Consider the following 17,038-nt stretch of genomic DNA (forward strand, 5'->3'; position numbering starts at 1 on the left):
AAACCATCAAAAATAGTTGTAGCCAAACTTCTAAGGAACTTCCTTTATTTTAACTCAACCAAGTCCATGTTGTGTTGTCCATGCATGGCTCCTTAGCTTAGTTTTTCTCGGTCATTTTTTTTATTCTAAAACAATGGTATTATTGTAGTTATAGTTATCAAGAAACTGTTCTTGTTTTTAATAAAAAAGTGATTTCGAAATATATATATGCCAAACCTGTAAGGTTTGTCCTTTGAAATGATTTATACTCTTACATTTACTTTTGATACTTAAGTATATTTAAAAACACTTTCAGACTTTTACTCAAGTAGTTTTTTACTGGGTGACTTTAACTTGAGTCATTTTCAATACTCAAGTCTGACAATTGAGTACTTTTTCCAACACTGCCGAATAGCAAGTCCTGCAGGCTCTAATTTGGTCTTATTTTGATTATTGGCCCGTCTTGTGGTTGAGTGCTGCAAGGAAAGCCATAGTAAAGCTGCAGCTGGCCCAGAACAGAGCGGCACGTCTTGCTCTTCATTGTAATCTGAGGGCTGATATAAATACTATGCATTCCAGTCTCTCTTGGTTCAGGGTTGAGAGACTGACTGCATCACTTCTGCTTTTTATAAGAAAGATTAATGTGTTGAAAATCACAAATGGTTTGCATAGTCAACTTACACACAGCTCTGACACACACACTTATCCCACCAGACATGCCCCCAGGGGACTTTTTACAGTTCCCAGGTCCAGAACAAATTCAATAAAGCGTAGGGTATTATATAGAGCCACTATTGCATGGAACTCCCTTCCATCTCATATTGCTCAAGTGAACAGCAAACCTTGTTTCAAAAACCAGATAAAGCAATACCTCGCGGCACAACGCCTCTCCCCCTATTTGACCTAGATAGTCTGTGTGTATGTATTGATATGTAGGCTACGTGTGCCTTTGGTATAAATTAATTATGTAGTTCTGTCCTTGAGCTGTTCTTGTCTATTAATGTTCTGTATTATGTCATGTTTCATGTTTTGTGTGGACCCCAGGAAGAGTAGCTGCTGCTTTTGCAACAACTAATGGGGATCCTAACAAAATACCAAAATACCAATGTAGCCATTTTTATCTCAATATCAAATAATTTCTGGATAACAATTAGGTATCGTCCTGTGATTTAAAAAATTTAATCTGAACAGTGAGCAACTTTTCAAGCAAGAATTTTGCTCTGACTTTCAAATAGCCCTTACACTAAAAGGGTGTTATCATAATTTTCACAGTAAATTACTGGGCCTTTAAATTAATACCATTGTCTTAGCTTGTCTTAACATATTAGATTATAGTGATAGGGGAATGAATCTATACAGTTACATTTCATAATATTATTTTTGACGATATATCGTATTGTTTTGACTATCGCAATATTATTTTTGCGCTCGTTGTCTATACCTGTATCAAGACTCCAGTATTTTGCCTTCATAGTTTGTTCTCCATCTTCTTTGTAAATAGGGAGCCAATTTGTTTTCAGCACTTTTATTTCCAATACTGATCAAAACCAGTTTTCTCATGGCTCTTGTCCCTCTGGTATCAGGATAAATATGACAATGAGTCACCGATTTTATGCTATGTATTTTTTATTAGCTAAGCAATAAGTGGTAAATGCAATTTTCGTATATACGGGCTCTCTGTCCCACCTCGCAGGGCAAAACAGAGAACTGACTTGTTCTTGACAAAGATATTATAAATATACTCTGACAGAAATAGTTCCTGCTTCCGAGCCGGCCTGTCAGAGTAGAGACTGGGCGTGGTTTAGACTCACCCAGCCTATCGTTGATTGTTGGCGCAGAGCTGGTCCCAGCCCCCTAAGCGCTTCAGCGGTCAGTGTTGTAGCTGTGCAGAATATGCAGTTATCAGGCACCTGGCTCCATTTATCTAACAAAAGACTGTTTGTTCTCGCAACACTACGTTCTGAAGGTGCCTCCCCCAACTCATTGCACAGTCCCTGTCTTCATGTTATTCTGTATTTTTCCATCATGAGAAAGGCCCATGGCCCTGAAACTGTTAACAATGTCTCAAGTCAGCTATGTTGCATGACACATACATCCACACAGGCTGATTTTATTTTATGTTAAAGGCACAGTGTACATTTATAACAGTTGTGTGTGTGTCTTTTGGCAGGGTATTTAAGAAGTATTTTGGGGAGACAATTTGGAGAAACACGAATGTAAGACATGAAACATCGAGACAAATTATTTGAGTTTGAGGGGATTATCATAATTATTAGGTTTTGTTTTTGAAGTAAATGTTTTGGGTTTAAGGGGATTTCCATGTTCCCAGAGACATGATTTCTTAAAGGGGTACACTCACATATGAAATATTATACGTTTTTATTTTCTGAGTCTTAATTAAATAGGTGAAATCTTTTGATAAAGGAATGTTGTTTAATATAGTAAGGAACACTTCTTTGGAGGGTTGGTATGTGTAGTATCTGGGATCTACATCTGTTTATATTAGTTATGGTGCTGTTACTAAGCAGTAATGCATTACGGCAGTGTTACGTTACTACACCTAATAGGAAATGCACATGCGCACTGGGGTGCCGGGAACTGTAGAGCACGAGGGGTTTTGACTAAACGAAAACTAACTGTACTCCCGTCTCCTGCCTGGTCATTTCTCCACAACACAAATATTACAGTATGACTTATGACCTCCATTGTAACTTTCCTTTGTGGTCTGATCAGCCTCATTGGAAAGCCATTTGGATGGAGAATCTAGGGTCATTTGTAATACTGATATTAAGGTAATTTAATACAAAAAGGCAGTGAAATTTACATTATAGTGTCATTACATTTTCTCTGATGAATGTGGTGTGAAAATGAGCTAGGATAAGTTTTAATGATGGTAGACTCATGTTAACTATTTGGGACATATTTTGAGCCAACAGGGCAGGGAAGAAATTGAGATATTTGTGTTTGGTTTTAACACCTGTGTACAGGAGTGCCAGTGTACCTGTGTAATGGGGGAGGGTGTCCGTATGGGGATTGCATGATAGCCAACTTGGGACAGTTCTGGGATTGGAGAAGAGGGTAACCTTGTAGCATAGTGGATCCCACAAAGGTGGATAGGTTTTCCATGATATGGGGGAAACCTGGGAGCACTGTTGAACTCTATAAAGGTGATGAAATCCTACTAACCATCAAAACCATTAAGCTCTCTGATGCAGGCACTTACACCCTCGGACTACAAAGGACCGGGACAGACAAACCAGAGCCAGACACACTCCTCTACCACCCCTGGACCGAGCCTACCACCCACCACCACTGTGTCACATCTCATTCAGGTAATTCACGTTAGAGACTATTCAGCCATTGATCAATTAGGCACTGAGACTGGTTTTGATGGTAGGGACAATTTGTGGCTGTCTTATATGAGGTAAACAGCTAAGACCCTGAAAAGAAAGGACTGCATTATCTGTGGTAATGCTAGACCTGTTCTGGCTACACACCCATTTGCTATAGGAGAAGGAGAGGGGTGGTTGTGTATTCTGAGAGGTTTTTACCAGGTTCAGCCCAATTCAACTCTCTGTTCCTCTTTGAGCCTTGTGTTTACTATAGTACCTCCTCATCGGGCCCCTTGGGGTGTTAAGGCATATGGGGGCAATTACAGTTGCATCACGGGTACAGGTAATGGCATTGATTATGGGAGATTGCCTGAAGCTGATTGCAGTAGTAACATAACCATCAATGCCACTTGGCCAGTTGCAGGCCTAAACCAAACTAGTGGTCTGGCTGATGTGTGGTGGATCTGTGGACCCAAAAGAGTGCTGATACCCATTATTAGAGGAGACTGGCAAGGTACGTGTACTCTGACCAGTTTGATAATTCCACTGGCCATTGTTGATGTTACTGCTGAACAGCTGTTGGGCTCTGTATCCAGGGGACCTGAAAACATTCCATCCCGTGGGAAACATAGATGTAGTACTCCATGGACAGAGGATGTAGTTGACATACACACTAACCTGTTGGGGGTGCCAGTGGGGGTTCCTCATGAGTTTCAGGCCTTGGGTAGGAATGATGGACTCTGGCACTTACTACCTATTATAGGTCCAGCCATAGTGGATGTAAGACAGACTGCATGGATTAATTATATCTACTATAATCAACAGCGTTTTGTGAATTACTCCCGTGATGCACTCACTGGTCTGTCTGAACAGCTTGAGGCCACATCTAGGGTTGCCAGACAGAATAGACTTGCTTTGGATATGCTTCTTGCCAGTCAGGGGGGTGTCTTCAAGATGTTCGGTGAACAATGTTGCATGTATATTCCTAATAACACCAGTCCAGATGATAGTATATCTAAGGCCCTTAGCGGGCTTGATGCACTATCTGCTGAGATGAGGACCATGGCGGGGGTGGAGGAGTCTGGACTGTTCTCTTGGTTGGGAACCTGGTTTGGTAAGTACACTGGTATGGTGGTTACTGGATTTCTGACCCTAATTCTTGTATTTTTGTTATTGATGTGTTGTGCTGCTTGCATCATACAGGGTTTTAAGAAGTCTGTTACAGATGTGGTGAAGGCTTCAGGCATGATGCCTTTGCTTGATGCTCCAGTTGGAGATGCTGATACTGAATCATGCTTTCAGGGGTGGATGAGACTGACTGAGGATGACCTATGGTATGCTGTGGGTGAGGTAGTAGAATAAATATTACACCACCACAGTTCCTTGTTTTACATTTTTTAATTATAGGTTTTCTTTCCAGTATGTTTGTTCTCCCTGTTGTGAAGGTTTGGAGTCCCTGGGTGGCATGGTGCCCACCTGGTGCAGGATAGGAGGTGCTGAGAGGACCAGATGGTTTATAATAATGCTTTGCTCTGCTTTACTCTGTTTTCCATGACCAAAGTTGTATCTTACATGTCAATAAACAGTAAAGTCTTATCCTGTTTTTGTCAAAAGGGGGAGACAAAAGCATATATCACTTGTTGATTTGTATTTCTTCTTGGATGATTTTTCTTTTCTGTTTTTCTGTAAAAAAAAAATATATATATTATAATAATAATGATGTTTTATTAATAATAAACGTTTTATTATTTTCATGAAATACTATTAACATATTACTATGTTGGGACCGCTGAAATAAAGGATAATTGGTGCCTGGTTCACCAATTACTTTGCAGACAGAGTTCAGTGTGTCAAATCGGAGGGCATGCTGTCCGGTCCTCTGGCAGTCTCTATGGGGGTGCCACAGGGTTCAATTCTCGGGCCGACTCTTTTCTCTGTGTATATCAATGATGTTGCTCTTGCTGCGGGCGATTCCCTGATCCACCTCTACGCAGACGACACCATTCTATATACTTTCGGCCCGTCTTTGGACACTGTGCTATCTAACCTCCAAACAAGCTTCAATGCCATACAACACTCCTTCCGTGGCCTCCAACTGCTCTTAAACGCTAGTAAAACCAAATGCATGCTTTTCAACCGGTCGCTGCCTGCACCTGCATGCCCGACTAGCATCACCACCCTGGATGGTTCCGACCTAGAATATGTGGACGTCTATAAGTACCTAGGTGTCTGGCTAGACTGCAAACTCTCCTTCCAGACTCATATCAAACATCTCCAATCGAAAATCAAATCAAGAGTCGGCTTTCTATTCCGCAACAAAGCCTCCTTCACTCACGCCGCCAAGCTTACCCTAGTAAAACTGACTATCCTACCGATCCTCGACTTCGGCGATGTCATCTACAAAATGGCTTCCAACACTCTACTCAGCAAACTGGATGCATTCTATCACAGTGCCATCCGTTTTGTCACTAAAGCACCTTATACCACCCACCACTGCGACTTGTATGCTCTAGTCGGCTGGCCCTCGCTACATATTCGTCGCCAGACCCACTGGCTCCAGGTCATCTACAAGTCCATGCTAGGTAAAGCTCCGCCTTATCTCAGCTCACTGGTCACGATGGCAACACCCATCCGTAGCACGCGCTCCAGCAGGTGTATCTCACTGATCATCCCTAAAGCCAACACCTCATTTGGCCGCCTTTCGTTCCAGTACTCTGCTGCCTGTGACTGGAACGAATTGCAAAAATCGCTGAAGTTGGAGACTTTTATCTCCCTCACCAACTTCAAACATCAGCTATCTGAGCAGCTAACCGATCGCTGCAGCTGTACATAGTCTATTGGTAAATAGCCCACCCTTTTCATCTACCTCATCCCCATACTGTTTTTATTTATTTACTTTTCTGCTCTTCTGCACACCAATATCTCTACCTGTATATGACCATCTGATCATTTATCACTCCAGTGTTAATCTGCAAAATTGTAATTATTTGCCTACCTCCTCATGCCTTTTGCACACATTGTATATAGACCCCCCCTTTGTTTTCTACTGTGTTATTGACTTGTTAATTGTTTATTCCATGTGTAACTCTTTGTTGTATACTCACACTGCTATGCTTTATCTTGGCCAGGTCGCAGTTGCAAATGAGAACTTGTTCTCAACTAGCCTACCTGGTTAAATAAAGGTGAAATATATTTAAAAAATTAAACACCCTAGCGGGTGTCAAAAGGGGGACTTAAATTTAACACCATTTTCTTTTATTCTGTTTTTAAATGAGCTGTTGTTCTCTTTTGACATGAGGGTTTTAAGTTCCTAGGTGGCTGGTAGCCAATCTAGTACATAATGGGATCGAATGGAGGACATGTAGGTATTTTAAACTTTGTAACTGTTATATGATTCATTGCTGAATTTTTGTTCACACCCTTGGAGGTGTGAAAAAGGGGGATTGTTGGATTCTGTGTTTTACATTATAGCCATTACCATATATATGATTGAATATTATCTGCTGTTGGCTTGTGTGGATGTATGTATGTGTTATGCAACATCGCTGACTTGAAACATTGTTAACAGTTTCAGGGCCATGGTCCTTTCTCATGATGGAAAAATACAGAGTAGCATGAAGACAGGAACTGTTCAATGAGTTGCGGGGGGGGGCACATTCAGAGCGGGGTGTTGCGAGAACAAGCGGTCTTTTGTTAGATAACAGGAGACAGGTGCGAGATGAGTGCATAGATATTCTTCGCAGCAAGTTACATCTATCAACTGGAGCGCCCGGGGGCTGGTACCAGCGCATACGAAAACAGTCAAAATAGGCTGGGTGAGTCTAAACCACGCCCAGTCTCTACTGTGATAGGCCAACAGACGGGTTGGGACAATGTCTATCACAGTATAAGAATACTGTTTACATACATCTTGTCAGTTCTCTGTTCTGCCCTGCGTGGTATTACAGTGAGCCCGAAAGTTGCATTTGCCATTTATTACTTAGCTATTAAAAAATACATAGTATAAAATCGGTGACTCATTGTTATATTTATTTAACTAGGCAAGTCAGTTAAGAACAAATTCGTATTTTCAATGACGGACTAGGAACAGTGGGTAACTGCCTGTTCAGGGACAGAACGACAGATTGGTACCTTGTCAGCTCGGGGGTTTGAACTTGCAACCTTCCGGTTACTAGTCCAACGCTCTAACCACTAGGCTACCCTACCGCCTGATACCAGATTCGAATTTACGCAACTCTAACAGTGTAAGCACCTTTTCACTAGAAACTTTCTTGTGTTCAAAATACCGTCAGTGCGAAATAGCTAGAAAGCTTTCGTATTTCCACTTGGCTGTACCTACGGTTACAAGAACGATAAATCAAGTGCAATAGCTGCGTCGGCCTGTGTCGAGCAGCAAAACACCGGAAAGCTTCTAGCCTGCAGGAAAGTTACAAGAAGAACAAGAATAGTTACCTTATCCGGCCATGTGACACTTGTGGTTTATAGATTTTTCGCTCACACCAGATGTCTGGACCCTGGACAGATAACAGGTAGGTCGCCAGTTCGTCCCTTGTTGTCAGAAATACAGCATGCATACACATTTGTTTTGTGTTTGTTAAAGTGTTTGGTTTAAAAAACGTGTTAAATCAGTAAGGAAGGTTACGTAACTAAGGTGAATAAAGAAAGTTGCATTCACAACATAGAATGTGTGGATATTTTTGTTGCATTACTTGCGTATATTTGGATATCATTCTCACTTATTATTTTAGCCACCTATACATTAGGCTATATATTCCCATTTTTCCTCTTTGCATCTTCAAAGAAATACACATTGCCACTTAATCTGTATTCATCTTGTGACTTCTCCTTGGAAGAAGGAGAGAGGGACCCTAGGAGGGACGTAAAGGATTTGATGAAATCCTGTTAAGACAGACAATCAGGTGAGAGGAGGTCCTAACTAGTCAATGATCTACATTGATCAAAACATGTAGACACTGTAGCCTTTAAGGACTGGAGTTGCACACAACAACATGAACAAGGAAATTACAGACTAATAGTGCATTGTTGGTAAATGGTGACAGACTGACTGATCTGCAAGTAACAATAGATATGTATTTGTTAGGCAAAGTGATTTGTAGATCAGTCAGTCTGTGTGTGGAGGAGGATGACGACCTTTAGTGACGTGCAGGACATAGTAAAACACACACGCTATCAATGACATGCAGCTTTTCTCATAGACGGAGGAGGTTACTATGTGAAGGAATGTGTTTCGATTGGAAGTTTTCTCTTTATGTTTCTTTTGAGATGGTATGGCCTCTGAGGACCCCCAAGGAGCTCAACCGAGAGAAGGACCCACAAGCCCAACTGGACGAGGCCATTAAACGAGGCAAAAAGACTGGCTGAGGAGCTCAACCCAGAACGGGTAATGTAACAAGTCGTACATTACCGGTAATGTAACCCCTATAGCTTCCATACGTGCATAAATATTCCCAACACAACCCCAGCACCACAGCGTTATGATTTATCATTGCTTTTTGTTTGTCAAAGTAGACCCCACATGGCACAATGTGAATTTAAACATAGACTCTGTGATATGACCTGAACACGGGCATCAATGATATTGCCCATTGAGCATGAGGCACAAGGGTGCACTTGTTAGCATCCTTGTGAACTTCTACACATGTTAGCAGTGTGAGTGAGCCAGAACATGGTTCTACTGCAGGTGCCTTTCCTCAGCTGACAAATCACTTCACCTTATGTGAAAATAAAATTATTGCTTGTGCTCCATATGTGCATCCCGTCTAGGTGTTTAATTTTATTGATCCCTGATCTGACTTTTTCCTTTCAATCATACTGTATCATAGCATATCAAACATTAGTTGCCGTCTAGTACCATCTACCCACAGCACATAATATATTACATGCAGGTCTGATCCCACCTTTCCCTGTCTCTAACTGTTGTCTGTCTCTGATGAAAATGCATATTTAACGAAAGGAGAGTCAGAATTCCAGCAAATCTTTTGAATTAAAAACCTTTTTATTACAATTTATTTTCAGCTCCAAGGGCCAGTACATCAAGAGCCAGACTAGTGCAACATTTTGGACCAGTCACTGAGGAAGAATCAGGTATTGATGAGCGATTGAATATATTAATCTATACCATTCCTTGTTATTCAGTGGCCTTGTAATTAATTGATTGTATTTTTATTAAATCTGTAATTGGTAGTTGAAACAATAACAAAGCACACTCCCTTCCCCTGTTTTGAGCTGAGTGATGGGGTTGGTGAAATGTAACCACTTTCAATTTATTGACAGAGCTATTATTGTAATAACTTACCATCAATGTTATTAAAATAATAGGTTTAACCATATAGCATTAATATAAATCCCAAAATGGCTTTATCAACTTCTGAATGCCCCTCTAAGTCTAACCCTTTCCTTTTTTGCATATCTTATTTTAGAGACGAGGACCAGTGGGTTGGAATCAACTCCAGTTTTAAACATTGATGAAGAAATAGGTATGTTTAAATGGTTTTTCTTTCAAAATTGGGGTCATCTTGGTGTTACTGAATTATACTGCACTACATCTTTATTTTGACAGTGATGCAACATTTTTAAATGTGTTTCCAGAATTTCGGATTTGAGATCAAATGTTTGATATGAGGTTACAGTGCAGAATGTCACCTTTTATTTCAGGGTATTTGTAGACTTTTCTGATTTACCGTTTCGAAATGAAGGCACTTTATATGTCTAGTTGCAAGTTTTATTAGTCGTATGTACAGGATACGGATGGTAACACGATCCAACGAAATGCTTACTTGCAGGTAGCTTCTCGACAAAGCAAATGAAAATGCTGGAGTGTAGAGACAAATTCAACATTTTAGCATCACTGTCCAAATACTTCTGTAGGGGAGTACAATAACAACATCCTGGTACTTCTGTAGGAGAGTGCAATAACAACATCCTGGTACTTCTGTAGGGGAGTGCAATAACAACATCCTGGTACTTCTGTAGGGGAGGGCAATAACAACATCCTGGTACTTCTGTAGGGGAGGGCAATAACAACATCCTGGTACTTCTGTAGGGGAGGGCAATAACAACATCCTGGTACTTCTGTAGGGGAGGGCAATAACAACATCCTGGTACTTCTGTAGGGGAGGGCAATAACATCCTGGCAGAGCTTTTTCCTCCACATTTCATTTAATATGAAGCGATCTGCCATTCCACATTATGGAATTAGTCTTAGTTGAATTCATTCAAGTCCACTATTGGAATGTTTACACTGTCTTTCCTTTTGTAACCACTGTCTGTAATTGTGAAAGCTGGAAGCATTTGCCTTTGAGGAGAGTTTACTCTGTAGTCAAAATACACAGTGTACAAAATATTCCCAATATTGAGTTGTACTCTCTTTTGCCCTCAGAACAGCCTCAATTCGTCAGGGCATGGCCTCTACAAGGTGTCGAAAGCGTTCCACAGGAATGCTGGCCCATGTTGACTCAAATGCTTCCCACAGTTGTCAATTTGGCTGGATGTCCTTTGGGTGGTGGACCATTCTTGATACACACGGGTAAATGTGGATCGTGAAAAACCCAGCAGCGTTGCAGTTCTTGACACAAACCGTTGGACCTGGCACCTACTACCATACCCCTTTCAAAGGCACTTAAATATTTTGTCTTGCCCAGTCACCCTCTGAATGGCACACATACACAATCCATGTCTAGATTGTCTCAACACTTAAACATCCTTCTAAAACCTGTCTCCTCCCCTTTATCTACACTGGTGGATTTAACAGGTGACATCAATAAGGGATCATAGCATTCACCTGGTCAGTCTGTCAGGGAAAGAGAATGTTTTGTACTCAGTGTGTTGTTGCTGTTTTAAGAACATTCAGAATTTCTATTCGATGATGGGATCAAGTTATATTGTTTGATATTCCAATTTAGACTTTACTCATCATTTTGGTCTGCAATGTATTTGAATTTACTGTAGAATCAAAGCTGATGTTTTTGGCTTGTCACACCATAGATTGTGCAGAGATATATTTGCTGTCACCTACTTACAGCCCTATGTGTGTTTTAATAGATTAATTATATCATTTTCTTAATTGAATCATTTTCCCATTTTTGTGTTTTCAAAAAAGCAATACTTCATAGAGAAATTAACATCCTCCTAGCTGACTTAGAAGAGTGTTGAGTGTTCAAATCCTGCGGTGCCTGGTGCATCACACAGTTGGAGTGTGAGGAAGGAACTCTCACAGGATAGGTGGAGAGAGTCCAGGCCTGAGATTGTAGATTCTCTGCTGGCTGCAGAGCATGCTTCTCAGAAGATCTGTCAGTCATGCAATGTGAAAAAGGCTATTCTGCGATGTAGAGACTGTCTGCCGAAACAGCTTTACTGCGAAGACTGCGATGTCTCTACACATGCAAAGTTCCCCCTGTACAACAGAGAGTTCATGATCGAGGGGTTCTACACGCCCCTTCCTCCAACTACAGCCATATCTCTCCACAGCGATGGCAACAGGGTGTGTTTAATTTTTTTGTGTGGCTGAATGTATTAAATCAAAGTTCAAATGTATTCTTGTTTATTGTTGTATATAAATATTGTCCCTAGATTGTTTCTTACCATTGGACGTACCAGAGGTGATATGTGGTTGCCTGACAAGCACCATCCATGTTGGCCCTGGGAAACATATAATACTCGTAGGAATCAATGGTATGTGCAATATCTACAAGAACCAAACAGTGATGTAGCAATGCAATGTAAAACAACATTCATTCAGACTACATTTTTTTCCTCAAGGTCGCTACAATGTCACAGTGCCTGTGCTGACCTGCACAACTTGTCTTAGCACCTGGACAGCAAACTTGGCAGATCTGATAAAGTATGGGTACTGGCCTGCCACTGTCAACTGTGACACCATATACCATGTAGATCTGTTTAGCTCTTTTGAGGAGCTGAAAGTGTCAGCCCTAGGAATGTCCCGTCTGGCGTTTATGCGGATTTTGGAGCAGCGTACTGACTACTTTGACAGGGTAACAATCAATTATACTCAGCTTTACCAATGTATGACTTCAGGTTAACTATGTTACATTTTGTTACAACACTTTGTGTAACATAACTTTAATTCCAGTACTATAACTATGTTTAAACTTCAGGTCTCTTTCTACAGTATGTGTTAGCCTCCTGCACCACTGTCCTGCCATGCACCTTATCTGTGCCCCTCTTGCATCCAATATTTCCTGCTGTTTACAACATAAGTACTCGTCCTACATTTGCATTGACTTTCACCTGCTTTGCTGTCAACACTATGTACTGTCCCTGCTTTAACTCAAGTCCAGTCAGCCATAGTGAATTATAGTATGTTTTGTTTATAGTATTGTTGTAAGTTATTTCATATATTTTCTTTATGTATTTTTCCCTTACCAGAACAGAATGATCTGTGGGGACACTTTTCAAAAAAGCTTCTTTGAGTGGACGTACTGCCGCTCTGAAATTGATCAGGTCTGTGATATACAGTACTTTGACTACCCAGCCTGTTCACCCAGCATGCTTGTAGTGTCAGTGGACGGGAACAAGAAGCTCTATCGATTCAAAAAAGGGTATGTAAAACTATTCATAATTGATCAAATAACACGTACTCTATTATCATTTAAACAATCCAAACAAGGTTTGCCTTTTCTTTGTCTAGTGTGAATGTTTTCAAATGCAGTTGAGGTCATTTTTACCTGAAATGTTCTGAGTTTGTAATTAAATGAATTATCAACATTGTCAAGTGTCCCACAATCAGTTACTGAGGTTGATTGATATTTCATATGTCATATATTTAATGTATTTCACATATCCTTTCAAGGACTGATGACAAAGGATTCTTTGGCGTATTTATCTGCAAGGATGAGGATGTGTCTGACTTTGTGAACTATGTCCATACAAAGACTAAACATGTACGTTTCCTGTGTATCTTCTAATCTGTGAAATAGGACTGGCCTCGGGCCATCGGACTCAAAGGCAGACTCGTTACACACTATTCCAATAAAAACATATCATTTTGGAGAGATGGTAATCCTCTCTCCAAGTCCAGGGTCGTTACACCACTCCCTCTGTTCAGAAATGCAATACACTTTACAAGTGCTTCTTTTTGACAGTCAATTTCCAACTTCTGATCTCCATTGTAGCGAACATAGGGGGTAGCTCAGCGCCCCAGCTAGATTTTAAAAACCTATCCACTGTCCCGTTAACAGTCCCCCCCCCCCCCCCCCCGAAAACATTATTTATACTTCTACTCTTCTACTTCCCTTGTCTAGGGTTATGGAAAAGGGGTATGTGGAGCATCCCAGTGGTCAGCAGCTAAAGAGTCATCAAGGAAAACAAACAACAAACTTGATGAAGAGGGACTCGAAGTTGCCGTCTGCCGCCACGGAATACTTCTAAGGAGCCTCAACACGATGCGTGGAGAGATATTTGCGTACCCACTGTTCTTGCAGAAGGAATTGTCTGGCAACAGGAACATACAATTCATGTGTACGGATGTGATCTGCAAATTTTGGCCATACCTGACCAAAGTTGCCCTTCACTGTCCAGAGCTCGCCACTCTTCTAGACATGAAGCCACTGCTTTCCATCATGCAAAGGCACATCGTTTGAAATGCGAGGTCAGTTTTTCTTTATTAAACTGGTCAAAGAGAATTTCCAGCTTCAGTCCTTTACAAGGCTTCCCATTTAGATGTTTGTTATTCACATAATTGCAATATTAAGTCAATATTTTTTTTCATGTAAATTAAGATTAAGTGGGGAGGACGGAATCAGGAAGGAGCTGGCACAACTCTGGGGGAGGAAGTGGAACAAGGCAACAGCTTCTTGTCGAGGGCTGCAATCTGTTCCGAGCAAATGTCCAAAGGAGGTAAACATTTTGTTTAAGGTTGTTCTATTCAGTTATGTTAGTACTTATCTGGAATAAGGAGTTCTATTTGGCTTTTCTAGCAAGAACAGACATGCTAACCATCCAGGCCATGGGGTGGAACAGAAGGAAGAAGAACAACCTGCACAGAGTATTGTCCAGAAGATACTTGAAGGTGTATTGTGTGGATCAATACATTTATTTTAGAAGTATTATATCTATGCATTTAATTTATTTTAAAACAATTAATTATTCTCTTTTGTTTTTGTCATAATATTCAGACAACAGCAAAAATCCAGGAGGAGACCCGGACTCAAAGTTTAGGAGTGATTTGGGTGTAGGCGACGAGACTCTGTACAACTGGACAACGGAAGTTCAGCAATGGGCTACTACAGGTAAATTAATTTAAAAAATAAATCATCCTAAATGTAGCTCTCCTGGACTGTCTCCTTGACGTAGTGGAGAGGCTTGCGTACTCCAATGACCCTGAGAGCTAACCTTTAGAGGGTGTACTCCAATGACCCTGAGAGCTAACCCTTAGAGGGTGTACTCCAATGACCCTGAGAGCTAACCCTTAGAGGGTGTACTCCAATGACCCTGAGAGCTAACCCTTAGAGGGCGTACTCCAATGACCCTGAGAGCTAACCCTTAGAGGGCGTACTCCAATGACCCTGAGAGCTAACCCTTTGAGGGCATACTCCAATGACCCTGAGAGCTAACCCTTAGAGGGTGTACTCCAATGACCCTGAGAGCTAACCCTTAGAGGGCGTACTCCAATGACCCTGAGAGCTAACCCCTTAGAGGGTGTTTTCCATCGGCAGGTGCAATCAAGCCGGACAGGTGGAAGGGTACGAGACAGACAAAACATTCCCTGGTTATCCAGGTTGGGGATCACTCACCGCCCACATAACCAGTCATTTGTTCCAGAAACATTCACAGGCCCTTGTGTTCCTCCAGGAAGTGAGTGCAACTACGCACCGTTGGAGATACGTTGTTAATTTATAGATTTATTGTATTTCAGAGGAAACAAATGAGAACATGGATGGTCATCAGGTACTACATAGAACAATTGAAGTCCTGTTTCTTAGCGTCAAACAAAGGAAACAGAACCTCTACTGTCAGACAGGTTTGTTATATTTCATGAATAATGAATTACACACATTTCCTTTCTTTCATTTCAAAGCCATGCAATTTAACAAATAATTCCATTCTCCTTTTGTTTTGATGACAGAAGGATACAAGAAAAGACACCCTCTGTGCAGAAAGATATTGGAAGAAAAGGCCAAATTGACAGCTGCCATATAGGAGTACAACGCCCTTGTACCGGATTCAGCAATACCATCTGCAGATGATATCCTTTCTGCAGACCTTCATGCATGGCCTTGGGAGCTGCATGGACAAAGTAAGTAGTATGTTTGTGTGTCACAATAACTATGTTTCTGTTTGCTATCTGTGTTTGTTCAGTTGCGCAAACACAGACAGCACTGCCAAAGTTACAAATCCACATTGCATTCTTCTGAATTTACAGCTGACCTACTCACAAAGAAAATAGCCTTTGACCGGGTGATGCTCCTGAGACGGCTGAAGGAGGAAGAGGTAATTGTCCTAAAGGAAGTCTAGCAGCACTGGGAAAGCCTAAAGAGGGAATCGGAGAATGTGCAAGACCTTGCTTCACATGTGGCACTTGACCTAAGCAGGCAAAGTAGGGGAACATTCATTAATATGTACAATTGATGTTGGCACCCTGTAATTGCTATTGTATTTAAGGAATACTTCATTGTATTTACCCTACACATTACAATTGAATCAGTCAGAAGCTGGGAGCAGAGGTCTCTTCTCCATGCTTCAGAGGAGAGTCAGCAGCCTCAGAAGATACCAGGACTCTGTCAAACTGATATACAGCAAAGCTATGGGCCAAGACACCTCCCTCCTAGAAAATAACTTCATAGATGACCTCCTGGAAGAGGACCTAGATGACATCTATGACAGCATTCACTACAGCTCGGATGACGAGGAATCTATCACAGACTGAAGGTGTTCGTTTGGGTGGGTGCAGTTTGCACTGGGTAAAAAGTGATTCCATTTGTTTTGCATGTGTGTTTTATCTGCCTTCGTAAGGAAAAATAGTTTGACATTTTTTTGGAAAATAAACTTTTATGTTTCTTCCTTGTTGACAATGTGATCATGTGGCACAGATTTGAGTAGGGCACTATTACAGCTTTTGCCCGGTTACATGACCAGGTCCGATGCACCCCTTAAAATGGCCAATCTGCAGTTGATACATTCACTTTTGGATGCTTGAAGAATATAATTTATAAATGCCTCATGAATATAGTTCACCTGCCGTACCCCATCAGATCCCAAAGTATATATTTTTGTTCTACTCTAATGTTTGTAAACAAAGTTAATGTGAACATACACTAGCATGTGTCAAACTCATTCCACGGGTGAGCCAAGTGTCTGGGTTTTCGCTCCTCCCATAATTGATGACTGGTTGACTGGATGGTTTTACCGTTTATGGAGAGAGGCCTCAGCATAGCCAAGCCACATTTAAAATCAGCGGCTAAAAATATAGTAAGTGAGGTTGTAGCCAATGCTATGACCAGAAGGGAGTCATCAGATGCTGAGCATCAAGAAGGCTCGGGGGCTTATGATGTTGTCTAGAAGACCAATAAAAGAGACCTCTGGGTATAAGGAGCAGGCCAGCCCCTAAAAAGCAGAGGTTAACCTTTAAAAGTCAAAGACCAAAAAGGAGGTCTGGACCAAAAACGATAAAAAGAATACTCAGAAGTATTTTCTAAAAGAACAAGCAACATGGCTCTTTTACACCGCGTGTCCTCTGAAGCTATAAAGAC

At 41.2% G+C, this 17,038-nt stretch overlaps 2 long non-coding RNA genes across 15 annotated transcripts; one reads left to right on the top strand and one right to left on the bottom strand.

Annotated features, from left to right (window-relative positions):
• Positions 1 to 4,797: 4,797 nt before the first annotated feature.
• On the bottom strand, positions 4,798 to 8,596 carry LOC116355100 (uncharacterized). Its single transcript, XR_004204344.1, has 3 exons — positions 8,048 to 8,596; positions 7,764 to 7,859; positions 4,798 to 4,994 (listed from the first exon to the last, which is right to left on the bottom strand). It is a non-coding gene; the product is annotated as an uncharacterized LOC116355100 (long non-coding RNA).
• Positions 7,420 to 16,360, top strand: LOC116355099 (uncharacterized). Of its 14 annotated transcripts, none has more exons than XR_004204332.1 (18): positions 7,724 to 7,840; positions 8,165 to 8,230; positions 8,595 to 8,712; positions 9,348 to 9,416; positions 9,752 to 9,808; positions 10,711 to 11,811; positions 11,901 to 12,002; positions 12,090 to 12,322; positions 12,717 to 12,889; positions 13,141 to 13,231; positions 13,592 to 13,938; positions 14,069 to 14,186; positions 14,267 to 14,358; positions 14,465 to 14,578; positions 15,205 to 15,309; positions 15,415 to 15,585; positions 15,712 to 15,885; positions 15,994 to 16,349. It is a non-coding gene; the product is annotated as an uncharacterized LOC116355099 (long non-coding RNA). The 14 variants fall into 14 exon arrangements; XR_004204341.1 differs by having other exon boundaries at positions 15,729 to 15,885; XR_004204334.1 differs by having other exon boundaries at positions 11,431 to 11,811.
• The last annotated feature ends 678 nt before the right edge of the window (positions 16,361 to 17,038 follow it).

This window comes from Oncorhynchus kisutch, linkage group LG19 (assembly GCF_002021735.2).
Source record: "Oncorhynchus kisutch isolate 150728-3 linkage group LG19, Okis_V2, whole genome shotgun sequence".
Taxonomy (NCBI): Eukaryota; Metazoa; Chordata; class Actinopteri; order Salmoniformes; family Salmonidae; genus Oncorhynchus; species Oncorhynchus kisutch.